This window comes from Pogoniulus pusillus, chromosome 16 (genome assembly GCF_015220805.1).
Source record: "Pogoniulus pusillus isolate bPogPus1 chromosome 16, bPogPus1.pri, whole genome shotgun sequence".
Taxonomy (NCBI): domain Eukaryota; kingdom Metazoa; phylum Chordata; class Aves; order Piciformes; family Lybiidae; genus Pogoniulus; species Pogoniulus pusillus.
In genome coordinates, this window is record NC_087279.1 from 10,002,111 (window position 1) to 10,022,522 (window position 20,412).

Here is a 20,412-nt window from a genome sequence, read left to right on the forward strand (position 1 = left end):
TAATCAGGAGATCAAATCAGCAGAAGCCCTAACAAGCATGCAGCCCTATGGATGCATGTGAATGGAAAAAAACGAACAGTTTCACCACGAAAGAACACACAATCCCTTTTAGCAACTTCAATACTCACCTTCCAGAAGGTATGGGAAGTACCGGGCTAAGCATCTGCTCCTGTCTGCATAAGTGCTCCAGGACTGCCTACAGCCATCCTCTCATTAGTCCTCCAAAAGGATGGGCAATGCACAAGCAACTGCCACAGCTTGGATAGGACAACTTAAAGTCAGTAAACGAGAGAGGTTGGAGAAGAGCTGTCTGCTGCCCGGGACCACTGGGCAGATGAGCTGCCAGCGCCGCAGGCAGGGATCAACCGCACCGAATCTCCCTTTACATAATAGGAAATGACTCCTGTAATCTTATGTTTTCTGGTAGAGCGCTGGGTGTTTCATGAACAGCCAAAAGCTTTTCCAGACAGTATTCAGAGACTTGGAGCTGATTCTTCTTTTTAAAATAAATAAATAAATCCAATCACTTCTATCTGTTATTGTACCATAGCAGCACAGAAAGCCTTTCCCCACCATACCATAGGAAACATCATGCATGCTTGAAAGAAATTACATAACATTCCCTCTTTCTTTAGCAGCATTTTCTAATCCAGTTCAGCAGAAAGACAGTTTGGAGTTCCGGAGGGTTTCTTTTTGTTTGGTTTTTGGGTTTTGGTTTGTTTGGTTTTTTTTCCCTTTTTCTTAATCTGTATGCCCTTCACTTTCAAACATACACATTGAAAAACTATAAGCTCCATAAATAAACCCAGTTGAGGATTACATATTTTCCTAACAAGAAATGGCTTCACATATCAGAAGAAAACATTAAAGTTAGGGGGGGGGGAAAGAAATTAAAAAAATTAAAAAGTCAAACTGTACTGCTCACATTTTCCTGTCTTTTCTTCACTTCTTAAAGAAAAAAAGGCACATCCAATTCTTACCAGCAATGATAAAAGCAAAATCTCATCCACGTGTTTTTGTCCTCACTGAATAATAAATTTCATCAAAATCAAGCCCATATGCTTAAAACCCACCCAGATTACACTGAATTCTCATCCCACAAAATCTCAGTGACTGATTTCTGATGCAAGAGTGCCTTTTAGCTCTGCAGTTTCTGTTTGACCTTACAGAATCATCTACAGAAGTTGCAGCATTACCTTTCAAGAGATTCACAGGGCACGGACTAAAATCTAATGCATCACTCAGACCCAGTCTCCACACCATTTTCTCATCAGCTTGCGCCTTCACCAGAAGCAAATTGCCAAATAAACAAGCCCAGAACAGAAAGGGGAAAAGATTTCTGGTTTTTATTATTATTATTATTATTCTCATGCTGTGGATGTCGCTACTTACTTGGCTAAGATATCATCACAAATCCAAAATGATTGCAATTACACAGCGGAGTAATCACGGTTCGGCATCTGTCAGGGCTGGCTGAGCGGAGCTACATTACAGGAGCCCCTCTGCAGACTGTACCACCCCGGCAGGCAGGTGGGGAGGCAGCGGGCGCTGCTGCCACAGCATCGCGCTGGCAGCCAGCGAGGGGAGCGGGGCTCTGCAGTGGGAGAGCGCTAGAGGAGCGCAGCACCCAGCAGGCATAGCCAGGGAAGGAAAGGTTGCTCTGAAAGGAAAATGGACTGAACCACCATGTTGTTGTTTGTGATTTTAATACTTCCCTTGGGATAATGACAAAAACGGAAGATGGCAAGCTACCAGGAATATGCCACTTACTCAGAAACGGGAGAAACCTTCAAGGACAAGGACTGTCACGTCCTATCACTATCATTTGAGAATGAAAAGGGGGGGTGGAGGGGAGGGAGGGCTGGGGAACGAAAGGTTGTGTATGAAGCGGGGGCAAGGGGACCGAGGAAAGCAACAAATCCACTGCCCCCCTACAACAGGGCACAGGCTTCGTCGCTGGGGTCTGAACCTCAGAGCACCAAATGTTTCTCCAGCTTTGTTAACTAATTATACACTTGACAGCAAATGCCACAAACATGTCTGTCCTACAGATTCCTTCAGCATCACCTTTTGCAGAGGTAAAGCTTGCTCTCTGACTGTTTATGTAAGGGTTATGTTGATTATAAGACAAATACAACCAGAAAAAAAAATTCATTGCAGGGCTGTGATGTTTTTGCTGTATTTGTGTTCCTGTCATGCCTTCCAGAAACCTCAAACCCATACATGTGAAACACACAAAATATTCTCTTATTTAATATGATCTGGACACATTAGTATACACTGTGTAAAACTCTACATGCATGCCAGAGTAGCTTTCTGCTTCCTGATACTGACAGCCTTACATTTGGAGGAACCCCTGCATTGACAGCTTCTTGCTATCTATTCCACCTATTTTTTTTTTTAAATCTACTTTGGTTTTTTTTTAATTTATTAGCAAAAGCAGGATTCTGAAATGTAAAAGGCTTTTGCAATGGGATGTCATGCCATGGCTGTGAACAAAAAAAAACCAAAACACCAATCTTTGAGAAGCATAACACTTTCTATTTTTCTAGTTTCTATTTTTCAAAGTAAATGTTGATCAGTACATGTACCACATTCAAGCTGCAGCTTCAAAGTCTGTACCTCAAACCATTCAATCCTGCTAGTCACTAAACACCGAAAAACAGTATGCTTTTCTTGAAGTGTGTATAAAACAGTCTAGATAAAAGTTGGAATCTTTTCAGTAGTATCCTAGGACAGCAATGGTTCGTGACTTTAGTCTGTCTTGGACAGAGTGGACAATTGCAAGTAAGCATACCTCCCTGAGCACTAATAGGAGTAGCTGTGCTGATGCTCTGTCATCCTGCCTTACTTGCTGCTCAGAATATCAATTCAGCCAGTTAAACCAAAAGTCTGTACTGCACTGCACCAAAATGGAAGCTATTTGGGAGGAAAAAAAAAAAAAAGGAAAGAAAAAAAAAAAAGCTGGAATCATTGATCAGGAGTTTTATCTGTGCTCATCAATTTTTATTTTTAATGAAGTAAAATGTAAATCAAGATTACGATCAATGCAGAGTTTTCTCATGTGAAACTGCCTCTATCATCAGAAAGCCACAGGCAATTACATGCGTGCCAGGACACTATATGCAGTGACTTTGTGTTATATGAAGCAGAGAGACATGTCCCCTTTTTCTTAGCAAGTCTTTAGTACAAACTGCAGCTTAGAGTGAGAAGTGCAGGCTCAAACCTGAATTCCATCATCAAACAAAACAGTAAGAGAACCAAAAAGTGTTACATTTAAGATGTGTTGTGCTTAGGTTCAAGACTCATAAATGTTGGTGACCTCTACTGCTCTGTCAGTAAAGCAGAAAGATTCTAAGATAATCTGCAATTATTTAGTTATTAAAGGTCCTCTCTTTTTTTTTTACAAAATTTAAAAATACTCTTAAAAGGAATAGAAGGCTGATTTACACAGTACCAAAATCCATTAAAGAATATTTTTTTAACTGTCTTTCCTGATTGAAGAGAGAAATAGTTAATGCAATTAAACAGTATAAAAACTTGTTCCATACATTCAGCTGTTGCCAGTTTGAGGACTGTTGCTCTCAAAGATGGTGTGTCATACCACAGAAACTTCAGGCAGCTACAGAACCAGAATGTCCACATTATACTTAAAAAGGAAATACTCTAATTAATTCTTGGGTTTGATTAACAGAATAGTCAAGGGAGTAAGTAGAGGGGGGAAATAGTATTAATGTTCAAAAGGAAAACAAAATCCTAGTTTGAATGTATTATTATATACCAAATTCATCTGAACAATTTTTCACGTGAATATTAACAGTGCTTATTTAATGCAGAGCCTCAAAAGTACCATATCACATAAGAAGAAGATGCTGTTAACCAGTTTGGAGCCCGTTCTCAGCATCCTGTATTTTACTGCTAGCGTTGGTTCCACCATTATCATAACACTTTCATCCTGCTGCCACCTGGGCAACAGGAGGCCAAGCACCAGCGCTGAGCTCAATCCAAAAGATGCACCTTCTGGAGCAAGAACTGAACTACTGTGGCATGGCATCATGAACAGCTCTGGGAGCTCACCATGGATTTGAATCAAAAAGCTATGAAAGAAAAGGCACATTATATTTGTCCTTACTTAAAGCTAGTAAGTGCAAACTCTTCAATATTGATACCAGTCCTTGCTGGAACACCAGCACTACTGCAAGGCAATGCCAGAAAGCCCTCTGATTCCTGAAATAAGAATGAACTTCCACTGCATGGCTCAGTATGCACTGACTACCCTCCAAGTTACAAACTCACTTAAGACAAGAAGTACCTGCTACAGACAGCAGATACACTGGGATCTTACAACCAGATCTAAAAATAGCAATTCACCCCAAGAAATGGCCAGATACTAAATAGTTGCAATAGTAACTATCTTATCTCAGAATTTAAAGAGTTTGGAGTTGTTGGTTTCTTCAGGTTTTTTCACTTTTTTAAACATAACTGTGAAACAAGTAAAACTTTCCAATTTGCTTGGCTCTCAGCATGTGCAACTCAAAATGGCTACGACATTAGCTGGCACTTTTTCTAGCTATTTCATCATAAAATTTAATAGCAAAGCATTACAAAACAAGATTGCATCTGAACAGCGCCTCTCCTGACATGAAGATTTGTCAGCGCATCTTCATGCCTGTTAAAGCATCCAGTAGCATATTATTTAGCTCTGTCAGAAGAACAATTTAACACCTTAACTTGGGGGCAAGGAGTGGAAATGGAGCAGAAAAGGAGCAGAAAAATTGAAAAGAAAATAGGAAGATGCTTCTTGGGACTAAGTTTAAAAACAAAACACAACCATGTTTATGGGATGTGAAAGGAATGAGACTTTAGCTATTGAGCTTGAAATGCAACTTGAAAAATTGCTTCTCAGAGGCAAAAGAAAGAGACTACCAAATATCTTTGGAGGAAAATTTAATTTCATATGTGCTGGTGATAGGCATCATAAGCACATTTCAAGGTCTTTATGAAATAATTAATGACAGGAAGCACTGGAAGATAATTTTAATTCCTCTTTCAGGATCTTGGGGACCAAGACCTCCTTTCTAGTGAGGCTGGCCAATCAGATGAACAGCACTGGAAATCAGCAGTAGATTTCTAATATTTTTCTAATCACAACCCAGACAGTTAAACTAGAACAGCAAACTGGCAGCTTTCCTTATTTGTAAGTCTCATTTGCTACATTTTAACAACAAGAATTAAATCTGTTTCAGACTCGGTGTTTCCCCAGTTTTGTAACATTCTGAAGTAATATTTCTGCAAAGAAACAGCTTGCATTTCTAAACTGCGCAAACATGTTGTTATCCTAGAAGCAACATGACCTAATATAAGTAGAGGAGAGGGACCTCATAGCACTTGCCTTGCTGATCCTGACTATGAGATGTTAGTAGGTCACTTGATCCCACTGTGCTTCAATTTCCCTAACTATAAAATAAGTATATCCACCAGTTTAAACTACAGTCGTTATAAGTTGCCGGACTGGTTAACTGTTTCCTGTCTTTGATGGAAGCATATCTGACGTACCTAAGCTTTCTCAGTGAACACGTAAGTTTGTAGCTACCTTGAACCATTGTACCACATTTATTTTACTCTACAAATTTCTACTTGTTCTGACTCGAACTACTACAGTTCAAATCAGCTCACTTTCCAGACCAGAATCTCAACCTTCTCAATATCTGAAAGAAAACTTATCAGTCAGCAATGCAGCTACCTCCTATCCTTCAATCTCTACCACGTGATATCTAAGAATACACACATTTTTCTTTTCCATTCCCTGACAGTCATGCCCAAAATCAGCAGATGTCTGTGAGACTAGATTGACATTACTGTCCCACTCCTTGCCACAGCATTAGTGCTCAGAAAACAAAAGCATATGCTGAGGATCACCCAAGCAGGATGAAAGGTCATTAGCCCTTTCAAGAAGAACAAAATCCAAGGAAAGCACAGCTGACCAGACGAAGCATTAATAAGCCCAAGTTTCCCAATAAAGTTTAAAATACCTGTGTCACTGCCACCTCCTAACCACAGCAATGACAGAAAGGCATGTTAGCAGTCTCCTACAGAGTGATCTGTTTGCTAGACTAAGCATCTGCAACATAGAATCATAGAATCAACCAGGTTGGAAGAGACCTCAAAGATCATCCAGTCCAACCTATCACCCAGCCCTAGCCAGTCAACTAGACCATGGCACTGAGTGCCTCATCCAGTCTTTTCTTGAAGACCCCCAGGGACGGTGCCTCCACCACCTCCCTGGGCAGCCCATTCCAATGGGAAATCACTCTCTCTGTGAAAAACTTCTTCCTAACATCCAGCCTATACCTACCCTGGCACAACTTGAGACTGTGTCCCCTTGTTCTATTGCTGGTTACCTGGGAGAAGAGGCCAACCCCCACCTGGCTACAATGTCCCTTCAGGTAGTTGTAGACAGTAATAAGATCACCCCTGAGCCTCCTCTTCTCCAGGCTAAACAGGCCCAGCTCCCTCAACCTCTCCTCATAGGATTTGTGTTCCAGGCCCCTCACCAGCTTCGTTGCCCTTCTCTGGACATGTTCCAGTACCTCAACATCTTTCTTGAATTGAGGGGCCCAGAACTGGACACAGTACTCAAGGTGTGGCCTGACCAGTGCTGAGTACAGGGGAAGAATAACCTCCCTTGTCCTACTGGCCACACTGTTCCTGATGCAGGCCAGGATGCCATTGGCTCTCTTGGCCACCTGGGCACACTGCTGGCTCATCTTCAGCTTACTATCTATCAGTACCCCCAGGTCCCTTTCCTCCTGGCTGCTCTCCAGCCACTCAGTCCCCAGCCTATAGGGCTAAACTGAAATCTACAGCTGAAGTCAGCTTCTTCATGATCTCAACAGTCTAAGATGCTCCTAAGAATATGAAAACAATATTGTACAAGCATTCTGCCTTTTTTCTAGATTAAAGACAGAATCTCCTATACCACATGCAGATGAATCAAAGTCAGAACAAATCTTAACCAATAAATCAGCCTAACAAAAGCTTTAACGAACAATCTTGTGAGGGCATCACAACTTTTTAGTTGCTGAAGAAGGAAATAGTCAATATGCTTAGGAGTCACTCTCATTTAGAGTGGTCTCTTCTTCCAGACAACCAGCAATAGAACAAGGGGACAGAGTCTCAACTCGTGCTGGGGGAAGTATAGGCTGGATGTTAGGAAGTTCTTCACAGAGACAGTGATTTGCCATTAGAATGGGCTGCCCAGGGAGGTGGTGGAGTTGCTGTCCCTGGAGATGTTCAAGAAAAGCCTGGATGAGGCATTTAGTGCCATGGTCTAGATGACTAGTTAGGGCCGGGTGATAGGTTGGACTGGATTATCTTGGAGGTCTCTTCCAAACTAGTTGATTGTTTGATTCTACACATTTAAACAATGTAATTGTGTCTGATCTTTGATACAGGACTTGTGTCTACTGACTTTTAGCATTAATCTGTTTAACATATTGTATTGGTACTAGTAGGGGATCTCGGATACCATTTGTACAAGTTTCCCTCTCTCTGTTCTGGAGAGCACTGTAACACTTCCTCAATCTCACAACCCTGATTTTTTTTGAGACTCTGGTAGACATGTAAATTCAAATTATAGGACTCTATAATTAAAGTGGATCTCATTAGTTTGCATCAGATGACATATTTCAAAAAAACTACTAACTTCCAAGGACTTCTGGAAATAGGGTTGAAACTTTGCATATAAGGATTGCTTCCATGGGCCTACCTCTACCTCACTGAAACTACTCTCCCAGGGAAAAAAATAATAAAAAAGCACACACATAAAAAAAAAAAACAAAAACAAAAAAAAAAAAAAAAACACCATGAAGTTTAGGATACTGTTTTAAACTTCTCCTGATATTGCTGATGCAAAATACTACCACAACTTTACAGAAGTTGTTCTCCTTTCTTACTAGCTAACAGGAAACCACTTATCTTCAACTCGAAAAGTATATTCACAACCAGGATGCATTTGAAGGAGCATCCTTTACTATGAAACTGCATTTGACTACAATATAGACACAAAGCTCAAGTTAAGTACCTCCTTTACATAGCTAGCTCATAATATGACCTTAGGTTGCATCTTAAGAAAGAAACCAAACAAACTGCTGTTTAAATTGCTCAATTGCCACAGTCATATTTCAGACAGCTTAGATGGTAATAAATAATAGCAGAGAATTAACAATTACAGAATCATAGAATCAACCAGGTTGGAAGAGACGTCCAAAATCATCTAGCCCAACCTATCACTCAGCCCTACCTGCATCCTCCTTTAAAAACATTATTTAAGCTTAGATTGATCAATATATGGCTAATTTCATACATACCTTGATATCCTTAGACAGACACAGTAGCTACCATTGTAGACTTTTTTAAGACTATGAAATGGCTAAGACTTGAAGCCTGCATCAGCATTATCTAACACAGTACTCCAGTAAAAGCAAATGATTAACATAACAGTGGGACAAGGTTCAATCACTCTCAACAATTAAAAAGGGATAACGAAATTTTAACAAATTATTGAATAAGTATTTTTGATAACTCAGCAAATAAGACAACCAGGATATGTATTCCATAGAAATTATTCATCTTGAGGGAATTACTCCTGTTGTGTTGCGGGTGTTTTCCAATATGATAAGATAAAAGTCTATGTATAGTCTGGGTAAATCAGTCTGACCTGGTAAGCTTTGTTAAGCCGCGGGTATCAGTGGCCTGTTTTCTGAGTGCCAGTAATCACCCTGTATGGTGACGTGCACTCCTGGGCATCCCCATCCCAAGCCACCACATGGCCACCTCTAGTCTCCTTGGGTGGCTGTCGCTATGCTCCCAGCACTGCCTTGCTGCAGGGCCACAGATCCATTTAAAAGACACAGAGTTCTTGATGATGCTTTGTGTGAAAAGAAATAACTGAAGCCTGCCTGTCACATAAATCACTATTAAACTCAGATGTCACTCCCCACGCCACAGCTTCCAACCCTGGGAAAACGAGTCCATTTATGTTGGCTGATGTCACCTGAGCTCCTCAATCAGCCCCAACTGAGGCTGGCAGACACCACCTCACTTTCTGTGGTAACTCACAAACTGTTTCTCCTGCTTTAAAGGGTTTCACTGGTATTGTCTGGAATGTGTTCATATGCTCCAAAAGACTTTATACCAGTCCTGTCCTTCCCTTTCCTGACAGGATTTGACAGAATGGCTGCAATGCAGCCAAGACCAAAAAAAAAATGGTGTCACTTCAACAGATCAGTCCTCTCACTTCCACTAAAACTCCTGGGAATACCTCTCACAAAAGCCACTCCAGGAATTCAAACAACTACAGAGTCAAATCCAATCTGAAATTACCTTGATGGATGTGTTTGTGCCTTTTTTATATACATTGACTACTCTGAGAACTCAGAATTTGCAGTCACAGTCATACAGAGATATGAAATAAGTGTGCAAATTCTTTAGCAAAAGGATTTCTTTTCTGAGCTTTACAATATGAAACCTTAAATAACAATTGGAATAGACACTGTAATAATTTAATTATAAACATAATATATAATTTATACAAAAACACATACTTACATTATTAAATAGTAAATATCAGACCAAAATCTTGTTCTAGCAAATGTACACAGGAATAAATTAAGGTTAGCTGGACATCATGCTTGGCTTCCTCATGGAACCAGGTCATGAAGATCCATGAGATGATTCTTAATCCAAGATTCAAGACTATAATACAGCAGTTGTGACAATTTAACCAAAATTTCAGAACTTTTTGAAGTACCTGAGCTCATGGGTTTGCCAAAACATAGGTGTTGCTTTAGAAGAAGAATAATCCCACACATGAACAAAAACGTTATTGGGGGGGGAAGCCATCAAAAAAACATCTTGTCTAGAAAAAACCCATATCCAAACACAATTGTTTTGTGTCTGCCTCTTCTTTTTCTTTAATTCACTTTCAAAGACAGGGAGTATTCCAGAATAAACCCAACCTCCCAATAATTCACATCAGAATATCTGCATGCACGGACAAGGCCTAGACACATCACTTTTATCTTTCTGACTTGACAAATACCTACACTGCATTCTATGAATGTGGTGGTCTTCAATGCTCACAAACCATGAATGTGTTTGGAACGGAAGAAGAGAGTGACAACTAGTTTTAAGCACAAAGAACAGGACACACCATTTGGCAGGGATAACAAAATAGTATTTACATACTTCACTCTGGGTCAGCTAGAAACTCACATTACAAGCTCACACAAATTCCCCTTCATATGGCCACAAACACTTCAGGGATGTGTTCTAGGACCAGCAGGCAAATTCAGGAGCCCAGAACTCAAAGCCTCACATTCAGACCTTGTCCATCAGAATGAATAATATCACTATCACCTTTTTCCAGGGCTAATTCATAGTCGAGGTCTCTTAGCAAGGTTATTGCCTCAAATAAATCTGTTGGATGTCTTAATGCCTAGTAATAAAACTGCAGATCAGAGTGATAAAATGCCAACAGCCTCTTGCCTGTCTGAGGCCAGCATAAACTGGCATACTGCTCCTTCTCTGGCATGCATCCTTACTGGGTGAATATGTGAAGATCATGACAAGAGACGAATCATTATAAACACACAAAAAAAGACAACAATAAAGTAAGCTACTCATAAAGAAATACAAAAGCATTACTGGAAGGTTAAAAATAAGGCAATGCTTATTTAAATCACTCCAAAACAGGGAACAAGGGGGCAGAAAAATCTGAAGTACCTGTAAATCAAAGCCAGAGAAACATTCTTCTTTTCTCCTTTTTAAACCATTACAAGGTGCTTTATGCACAGGCTCTTAAGGGTCTGACAACTGAAGATCACGAAGCATTCATCTGCCATTTCAGCTTAATAATTTTGAAAGTGTCCAGCACCATCAGATAAGCAGCTGCTACTCAAACACTACTTCAAAAAACATTGCTTCCTAGAAATTCATAGGTCTGAAAAGATTCCTTAATAATTTCTGAGAACAAATAGTCTTCTTTTTTTTCTTCTTTTACACAGCATTGCCCTATGAAGATGAACTGCATACCTATGTTATTTATCATTTTGTTGTCTGAGTCAGACATTCCAGTCTCTAAAAATATACAGCTTATACAGTTACTTTCAAAAGCTTAAGGAAAAGAAGGATAATAATATGCATATATACATATATATATTAAAAAACTTGCATAAAGTAAAACTACACAAATACCTTCAAGGTTAGGATTAAGACCTATATTTCTTGAACACTGATGTCAATGTTCAAAGATGTTACTTGACCTTGAAGATAAAAATAAATGTTACAGTCCTGAATTGTGTCTTCAGCTTAGTTCACTAAAGACATCTAAACGCTCTGTGCTTACATACCATAAAATCTGTACACAGGTATTCTGTATTAATGATACTGAATACTCTTAAATTCGATTTCTGGAGAGGAAAATTAGGTTTCATGAGAGCTGTTATAGCTTCCAAAAATCACTGTATACACAAGCAACAGAGATGCTTATAGTGTTCTACTTAAAGTAGTGATGAGAACCCTCAACATATTCTTTGCAAAATTAGATTCCACTGAGGTTTGATTCCGCTTGCCATTTCATTAATTCTGTCTCAAGAACAACCGTGGAAGATCATAATATTTGTAAGAGATCAAATAGTAAAACCTATAATGAAACATGAAGTAGAATTCTCTATTTTCTGCATTTCAAATAATGGTATTTTGGTAAATCTAACTGCTGTTAGAAAAGTCTCTGAGATGACACATAATAGCACTGACTTTCAACTAATTAATTCTCTAAACACCTGAATGCCCAGCTCAAATACTCTTTAAAACAAGCAATGAATTCTCTGAGACATTTTACACTAGCTGTTAGCCTTTGATTTTCCCTGTTTTGTGGAAATCCTGGAGTCCCCCTTAATTAATGATCACACACACAACTCAGTGGATTCAGTGCTGGCAGTAGAACACAGTGCCACCCGAAGGGTTTGCATTCATTTGCTGCAGCATCTGGTGGTTGTGTTTTAACTGACTCCACTAAACCCACCCCTTCAGGATCATAGAATCAGTTGGGGTTGGAAGGGACCGCAATGATCACTTAGTTCCAATCCCCCTGTCATGGGCAGGGATACCTTACACTAGCTTAGGCTGTCTAGAGCCTCATCCAGCCTGGCCTTCAACACCTCCAGGGAATGCTCAATGCCACTATCCATGTCATCAACAAAGTTGTTAAACAAGACTGGTCCCAGGTCTGATCTCTGAGGGACTCCACTTGTTACTGGCCTCCACTGGGACATGGACCACTGACAGCCACTCTTTGGGTGCAATCATCAATCCAGTTCTTTATCCATCTAGTGGTCCATCCATCAAATTCAGGTTTCACCAATTTGGAGATCAGGATGTTGTGTGGGACAGTGTTGAAGACTTTGGTCAGGTCCAGGTAAATTACATCATTGATTAAGAGCTCTAAGATGTTTTAGAGCTGCTCAATAGGTTGTTCTCTGGCAATCTGATCTATCTCCCATTCAGAGAACTCAGCAAATCAAGGAACAATGCCTTCAGTTCCCAAAAAAAGCAATTTAATTTGCTATGAGAAAAATAGACTGTCCATTTGCAGGCTTAACTGGAAAAACACTTTGAGCAACTTTACACAATACTGTACAAGACCACAGTTCAGACTATTGTTTAAACTAATAAACATCCAGAGTCATGTCCACAGGAATCTGCCCTAAGAGAATATGGTATCCCTTGGTGTCAGAAAGATCTCTTTGTAGCTAAAGATGTGTCCTATAAAGATCTGGAAGGCCAAAACACCCATCTCACATTGGATTTGTAGCCATACTTTCACTACTGTAATCTGAAGTCTTGCCACTGATACTAGTAGAAAGCAAAGCCATTCTGGATAGTCCAGAATAGTTATCAGAGAAGAAGTACAGATGTAAGAATGATAATTTGTTCTTAAGGAAATAAAAAAAAATACCATTTCCTGTATCTAGCCTCTAAAATAGTTTGGGAAGCATCTTTGTGGTGCCTCTTCTTCCTGCCTACAAGATCACTAAAAAATTCTGACACTTCTGAAAACAGAACTTCCTTAGTGTTATAGATCTGGCTGCTCAAACAAGAGACTAGTCATAAACTGTGTGGATAAGGCAATTTTCCAGATTTTAGAACAATATGTTCTAACAATTTAAAATAAATTTTATTGCAAAACCAAACAAACAAATCAAACAAAAGCAACCAAACAAACCAAACACAACTCTAACCACACAAATCCACAGTGTTACTGTAAACAGTCATCTCCATTCCATCACTAACATCAACTAACATCTCAAATAGTCAGATACTAAGGCAAATTGTTACTGCCTTTTCCTACTGCTTACACATGAAGTCCTGATGATTCTGCTCTGCTCATTTCCTAGTTGAAGCTGGGGGTCTATCTCATTCTTACAGAAAGAGACATAAAGGAATGAAAATGCTTCATGGAGAAGAGTGTGGCAAAACACCTGAAATCCTTCCACATGGTATTTAAGAAATCAAGTGGGAAAACACAGACCACACAAATCAGAGGTATAACAGCAATAAATTAAGAATCTATACCAGGATGTTTAATTCACACAACTTCTGGATCCTGCATTTTTGTGAAGGTAAAAATAATAATCAGTACAAAGGACAGACATGCTGAAATCAGTCTGTAAAAAGTAAACTACTTCACTTGTAAGATGGCTGCTTTCTTTTCTCTTGTTCCAGGACAGAACTTAAACACATGATTTTTTTGGGCAACATGAATTGGAAAAAAGTGATTGCAATGAAGTTGCAACAGTAGCATCTGTTACATGTGTTTGCAGACTCAGCAAAAGATGAGGAAGTTAGTGATTTCAATCTCACTGAAAGAAACGTGTAACTAGTACAAGGAAATGAAGGTCTGCAAATTTCAGCTTTTCTATCCCTTACAGAAACAATCCAAATAATTCTATTGAAACACTAGTGACTTGTGCAGTACTTGTCCACTCACCATTCAGCAAGAGCAAAACAATTTGTCATCGGACATAGAAACGCCAGCATCAAGTCAACTTTAAGTAATACAGTTTTACAAGATTTAGCAATAACTTTAATGAGCTGTTTGGATTTTGTTTTTTCTTTAACGACTTCAGACATCAAGTCGTTAAGAAGACAAAGCACCAAGAGTGAGATTAGTCAGAAGTCTTGATTTTCAAATCAGCACCCAATTCTCTTTAGAAATCTGTCACCTAATGGAATCAGGCATTAATTTTGGTTTATACTGACAAATAGCACAATATTCAGCACTTCTCTGGAGATCATATAGACAGATTCAGATCTTTTACTCCCTTCCTTTCTCACTCCATACTTCATCTCTAAATAACCATTTCCACATTTACACACTCTAATATGATCCCCGTGGAGATCTCTCTCAGATCTCCTACACATGTCTTACATAAAATGCTGCCTCTCTCTCTCTCCATCACCACACAATCAGCTCAAGCTCAACAAGACTACAGAGATGTATATTTAGCTGTAAAAGAATGAAAGCACAGCTTATGTTCAGTTATCCTGAAAATACTTGCAGTGCTGAGCAATTAGTCTATGCTGAACTCCATGCTGTCCCAATTATATTATCAGTATTCAAGCCAGACACTTAAAACTGGCTTTGACAGTTCTACCTAAAAGCATTGCAGGCATGTCCTAATCCTTCCAATCACCCACCTCTGTGCACCTCCAGTACAACTGCCTGCCACAGAGGTCTGTGGTCAAGACAACACCTTCAATTCTGAGCTCAGTTCTACTCCTCATACTAAATGGCCTCCAAGATCCTTTGTAAAAATAATACCTCAAATAAAGTGCATCCTCTCCATGCAACTAAAACACTGATTGAGGCTCTTTAAAGATCCAAACTCCCACTTGCATAACAATTCTAAACGCTTCAAAGCACGTAAAGAAGTAAGGATTTGTACTGCTCAATAGTTTAGGTTAGAGAGGCTTGTTTAACAGCTTTCAATGGGAGTTTGACAAGGTGGGTATCACAGATAAACTTTGTATCACAGTAAACTTTGCCAAAGCCACAAGCAATAATAAGAGATGTCTAGATAGGAGAATGACCCTGCTGCAACAGTATTAGCTCAAGGCTAGGAAGACCTAGGTCTACTTCATTTCAACATCCATCACAAATTCTTCCTCGCCCAAGTGATTAGTTTCACCATGTTGTATCTTATGTATACACACAATAGATCACCTCCCAAATGTACAGCAAGAACAAACAGAAGATTGCTAAATACTCAGATAATCTGCCAGCATTGAAAGTCTTTCATAGATACAATTTCCTGCATAAATATACAATAAATATTAACCACTGAGGAACTCTATTGCACTGCAGCAAAAATCAGAGGTGTAAACTCATCCTCCATGCTTTATTGAACATAACCACACAGAGCTAAGGAGGACTACAGACTTTTTCAATGAATTTTCAAAACCACCAAAGATTTTATCTTCTTTTCCTGGATTATAAGAACCTCAAAGCTGTACAAGAGATGTTTATCTCCAGTTTTAAACTACATACATTCTGGTGAGCTGTCACAACACAAACTTACCAGTCATGAAAAGTCTGTATCAGAGTGAGTTCTGATGGAAGTTCAGCCCCAGTTAGCCCAGCTCTTCTGTCTACCCTCATGAAACTACTGCTTTTCTTGCTTACCTTCCTCATCCCATAGTCTTTCATCATTGTGTCAAAATTATCCCTATTAATTTAGTTCTATTTCTGGAAGTCTTCAGATACAAAAATTAATTGTAACTGCTTGCTCAAATTTCAAATACGGTCTTCTAAAAATCAACCAATCCAACTTCTTCAGAACACACACAATGTGCATGTTAAGTCAATGGAAAGTTTCTGTATGCATTGAGCAACACCTAGAGTATCTCCTCACATCACCACATATAGTCACAGAATCACATAGGTTGGAAAAAGCTTTTAAGATCAGAGCTTCTGGAACATCATAAAAATCTCCAATATTGGTTGGTTGGTTTTTTTTTCTACTACCACCTTTTTACAATTCTGTTTCCATCTTCCTTGAGCTCCTTGTAACAAGCATGGAACAGAAGAGTTTATTTTACCTGCGTGCTCACTTTTTAACAGTGAAAAACGGTGACAGTAACAGGCCTGCTTACTGTAGGGAAAGAGTTCCAAACTACACTCATGCATGTACACTGGCAATAAAATCTCACCCTCTGCACCTCCAGAATTGTTGCCCATCTTGCTCCACAAAATTTGAATCCCAGTGCAATGCCATTATCTCTGGCCACTGCCTTACTGCACAGGAGCTGCCTAAAACCAACAACTGTCAGCCTTCTTACCAGGTCCTGCGCAGGATGACAATGTGGAACACAGTGAGCAGGCTGCAGGAGCAAATCAGGCCAATCCTCCAAGCAGAGAACATCCTGCATAAAGGCATTTAATTTGTGCAGGCTGAACTGGGAGCCACCAGCTCTGCACACCACTTTGAAGTGTACCACTAGTGACCTTAACACCATGGTTTAGAAACCTCTGCTCCAAGAACATGAGACTCCTCCAGAAAAGAACAGGACTATCAAACATGCTGAAATGAAAATTCCATAGAATACCCAGAGAGGTCATTGCCCAAGCTGCTAGCATCTGCCTCTCTGTAAAGAAGGTAAACTCTGCAGTCTCAGGTACAAAACCCTTTCTTTATCAAGACGACTATCCAAACATAACAACTTATGCTTCTGGCTGCATGAATTTGCTTAAAGGCAGAAAAAGATAGAAGCAAGGAACTTCAATCTTAGCCATTTGTTTCAAAGGAATACTAAACATGATGCAAAAGAAAAAGTAAAAGCTTTTAGAATTTTTTCAGTGAAAGTTTCAGCAGAAACAGCCACACTGAGTGCTGAGCTGGCACGACTGGAAATTGATCACAAATTCAGAGATATTGAAGAAAATACTCCCTTCCTCCCCAGACCTAGACCTCTCCAATGTGCATTTCCTATTTCCAAACAGCTTGTTCAACTGTCTTTCTTTCACCTCTGTAAACACAATTGAAACCACGTAATTCTTTCTGTTCAACAAAAGCAAGCATCACTGACACAAGTGTATGTTGCTTGGGATGTTTTATTAACTTCTTCCTTTGCAACATCATCCTTTCTTGTTTTGGGTTCCTTGTTGGGTGCACTGGTAGTGCCCAACTGAACGGGGCATTGACTATAGGAAAAGTAAAGAGCACTTTTTCTTCCTTTATTTTAGCCCCTCTAGTTAATCTCTGCACTGTTCTTTTTTTGTCAGTCTTTCCTGGTAAAAGACAACAAATTCATGCTCTTAGAAAAGAGCTATGTGTGGTTGTTGCCAGGTGACTGGCAAATAATCGCTGAGAGTATAATTAGCCAAATCTTCACACAGGCACAGGTATGGAAGCAAGAAAGAATAAATGGGGAACGAAAAAAAAGCAAACAAAAAAAGAACCCCACCACAATACACTGTTCTGGTTCAAGATCACCTTGGATTTGGATTTATTATTGACTGTAGGTCTGTTTTTCTTCCCTATTACAGAGAAATCAAATACCCATGTTCTCCTCCAATGTCTTGCCTGCAAATACCCATTCCCTTCGCCAAGCACTGTGGTGTGCAGGAAGGTTGGAGAGATTTACAGCCCCATTCTCCTCTGACCTACCAGGTTAAACCTACTGACGTCAGGTGAAATTAGGTCAGCAGAAAAGTGCTAGTGAAGGGGAATGAAATTTTGTATGTCATTTCTCTCCTTGAATCAGCAACCAAATAAGGGACATTACTTTCCAGCTCCCATCCTCTATGGTTGCAGTAATTTGGATTTTCTCCTACTTAGCTGAGCAAGCTTGGAGGAGGAGGAGGAGGAAAAGGTACTAATCTCTTTAGAAAGCAGCACTTGACACCAAGTGTGTAGGTGATAATGACTACTTCCAGGGAACTGACATTATACCAAGCATTTACAGTATAGTGTAATTTTGCTGTATGAGGAGTGCAGGTCTACTGAAGCGATTAATTCATGATTTTTATTCTACCACACTGTAAGAAAGCCACAATGTGATTAATTCTAAAGTGATTCTACAGTTGCTCAAACATTCACAGTGGGAAATGACCTGTCAGCCCAGCTGGATGACCACAAAAGAAGATACAGTTCACCTTTCTTCAGTTCTCCAGAGCGACTGAAAAACACCTACATTGCTCCACGCAGAAAGAATAAAATCCACCTCGACTAAGTGTGGCAAGTAGCAAATACACAGCAAGCAAAAGTAAAATGAATCACAAGTTGAACAATCCCCAGCTCCCCACACATCTCTCTTCTACATAATTAAGCTAAAACTGTCCTTACAGAGGGAAGGAAAGCTGCAATAGCTTTATTTACATATAAACAATTATTCAAGTGTAAACATAACTCACACACATAGGAACTAATGGAGAAAGAATCAACACAGCTATTGAGTCCACTTTAGATCTCCTCTTCTGATGCCAAGTAGTAATTACAGCCTTTTTCACCTTGGAAATTCTTTAATATCGCCCTTTATCTGGACTAATTTGTATCCTTTCTATTTTGAATACACTAACAACTGTCTCAGGTTTGGGGTTTGGTGGTGGTTTGCCTGGACCTAGGCCTACTTGCACAAAGTGAGACTGAGCAATAGCACACAACTAAAAATTAACTATGAACACACAACTTTATAGAGCCTACCATAAAATGCCACTAACGGCACAGCAATACTGCCTGAACCATGTCCTCTTTTGAAATCCACAAATGTTTGCTGGAGAATTGTACATGTTTCACCACAGCAAATCTCAGTTTGGCAAGTAAAAATACTAATGCAAGAGTCTGCTAACACATGACTTGTTCTGAGACAGAATCTCCCTCTGATACGATTTTACTGTTCAAATATTGCTTTTGCCCAAGATATTAGCCTTCATTCTTTGCTCCCAACTTGCACGTCTGAGTTCTTTATCATACTGTTGTGCTATTTGGCACATGAAGAACGAGGGTAAGTGGGTAAGTGGTAAATCATTACCTTATCTTTGCCAGATGAATTAGGCCATGACACAAAGGTGCCGAAAATAATTATTATATTAGATGAGGCATAGTAAGAATCACAAACTTAACCTCTGCACAACAGTGACTCAAAGAGCTGTAGATTTGCTGATGCTCCTGAAGCTCCTGTACACTCAGATTTCTCATTCATAAGTGATCAGTCAACCCCACTATCCACATCAATGTTTTTGTGAGACTTTCACTTCTCCATTACCCCAGAACAATTTCATGACAGAAAAGCTGCACCAATTTTTGTAAACAGATAGTATTTTTCACTTGGATGCAGGTTGTACAGGTTCCTCACAATACTGTTTTACAAGGAAGACCGTGAAGTATCTCAATTTTGAAGTTAAGGAGCTCTTTTAGCCTGGAAACATACCAGAGAATGGAGCATATCCAAGCAGATCTAACAACTGCTTCCTGTCAGAGACAGCAGTGCCACATCCACCTCCTCAGATGCAGGCTCTCCCTGCTTCCTGTATGTGACCAGTGGAGCTTGTTTTTACCTCAAGAAGAGACATTACAGAGAGCACTATATATGGAGAGTTAATTTCTGTCTTCCCTAAGTTCCATTAAAAAATGTTTTCTGCTCTTCCTTCCTTCCTTAGACAGCTCACTACAGGGATAAATCATAGAATCATACAATGGTTTAGGTTGGAAGGGACCTTAAAGAATACCTATTTCCAACCCCATACCATGGGCAGGGAATCCTTCAGCTACACCCTAATGGATCAAGGCCCCACCCAAACTGCCTTTAAACACTTCCAGGCATGGAGTCCCCACATCTTCTCTGGGCAATGTGTTCCAGTGCCTCACGCCCCTCATGGGGAAGAACTTCTTCCTTAAATCTAACCTAAATCTACTCTCTTTAAAGCCATATCCCTCATACTGTTGCTACATGCCCTTGTAAAAAGTCTTCCTTCAGCTTTCCTGTGGACTCCCTTTAAGTGCTGGAAGGCTGATATAAGGTCTTGTAGGAATTTTCTCTTGTCCAGGTTGAACAACCCCAACTCTATCTGAGCCTACCTCCATAGGAGAGGTGCTCCAGACAGTCAGTGAGAAGGAAATGGGATTGTTTTTCTACTTTGATCAGCAAATACTCCTTCATGGATCTTATTTTCAACTACAGGACACTATCACTGCCCAATTGAAAGCACACTGGTAGGGCTACAGAAGTAAGACAGTCTTGAAAAGAAGCTCATGCAATATCTTAAATGCAAATTTAAAGTCACACTACACAGAAATTTATTTTCTGCAATAGTGACTTCTCTTAATAAAACAAAACAAACCATAAAACCCC

The 20,412-nt window shown here is 39.7% G+C and overlaps 1 protein-coding gene across 11 annotated transcripts in view; it reads right to left on the reverse strand.

Moving 5' to 3' along the window:
- The window catches only part of ATP2B2 (ATPase plasma membrane Ca2+ transporting 2), a 398,492-nt gene that overhangs the window by 224,347 nt on the left and 153,733 nt on the right, over positions 1-20,412 (reverse strand). Inside the window, exon 1 of one of the 11 annotated variants that reach the window (XM_064156368.1) lies at positions 1,393-1,510. The exons of 9 other annotated variants lie outside the window; for them this stretch is intronic. The gene's annotated coding sequence lies outside the window, so the exon portion shown is untranslated. Of the gene's footprint in view, positions 1-128; positions 211-1,392; positions 1,511-20,412 lie in introns of those variants that run through there. One more of the 11 variants, XM_064156369.1, reaches the window with a different exon arrangement.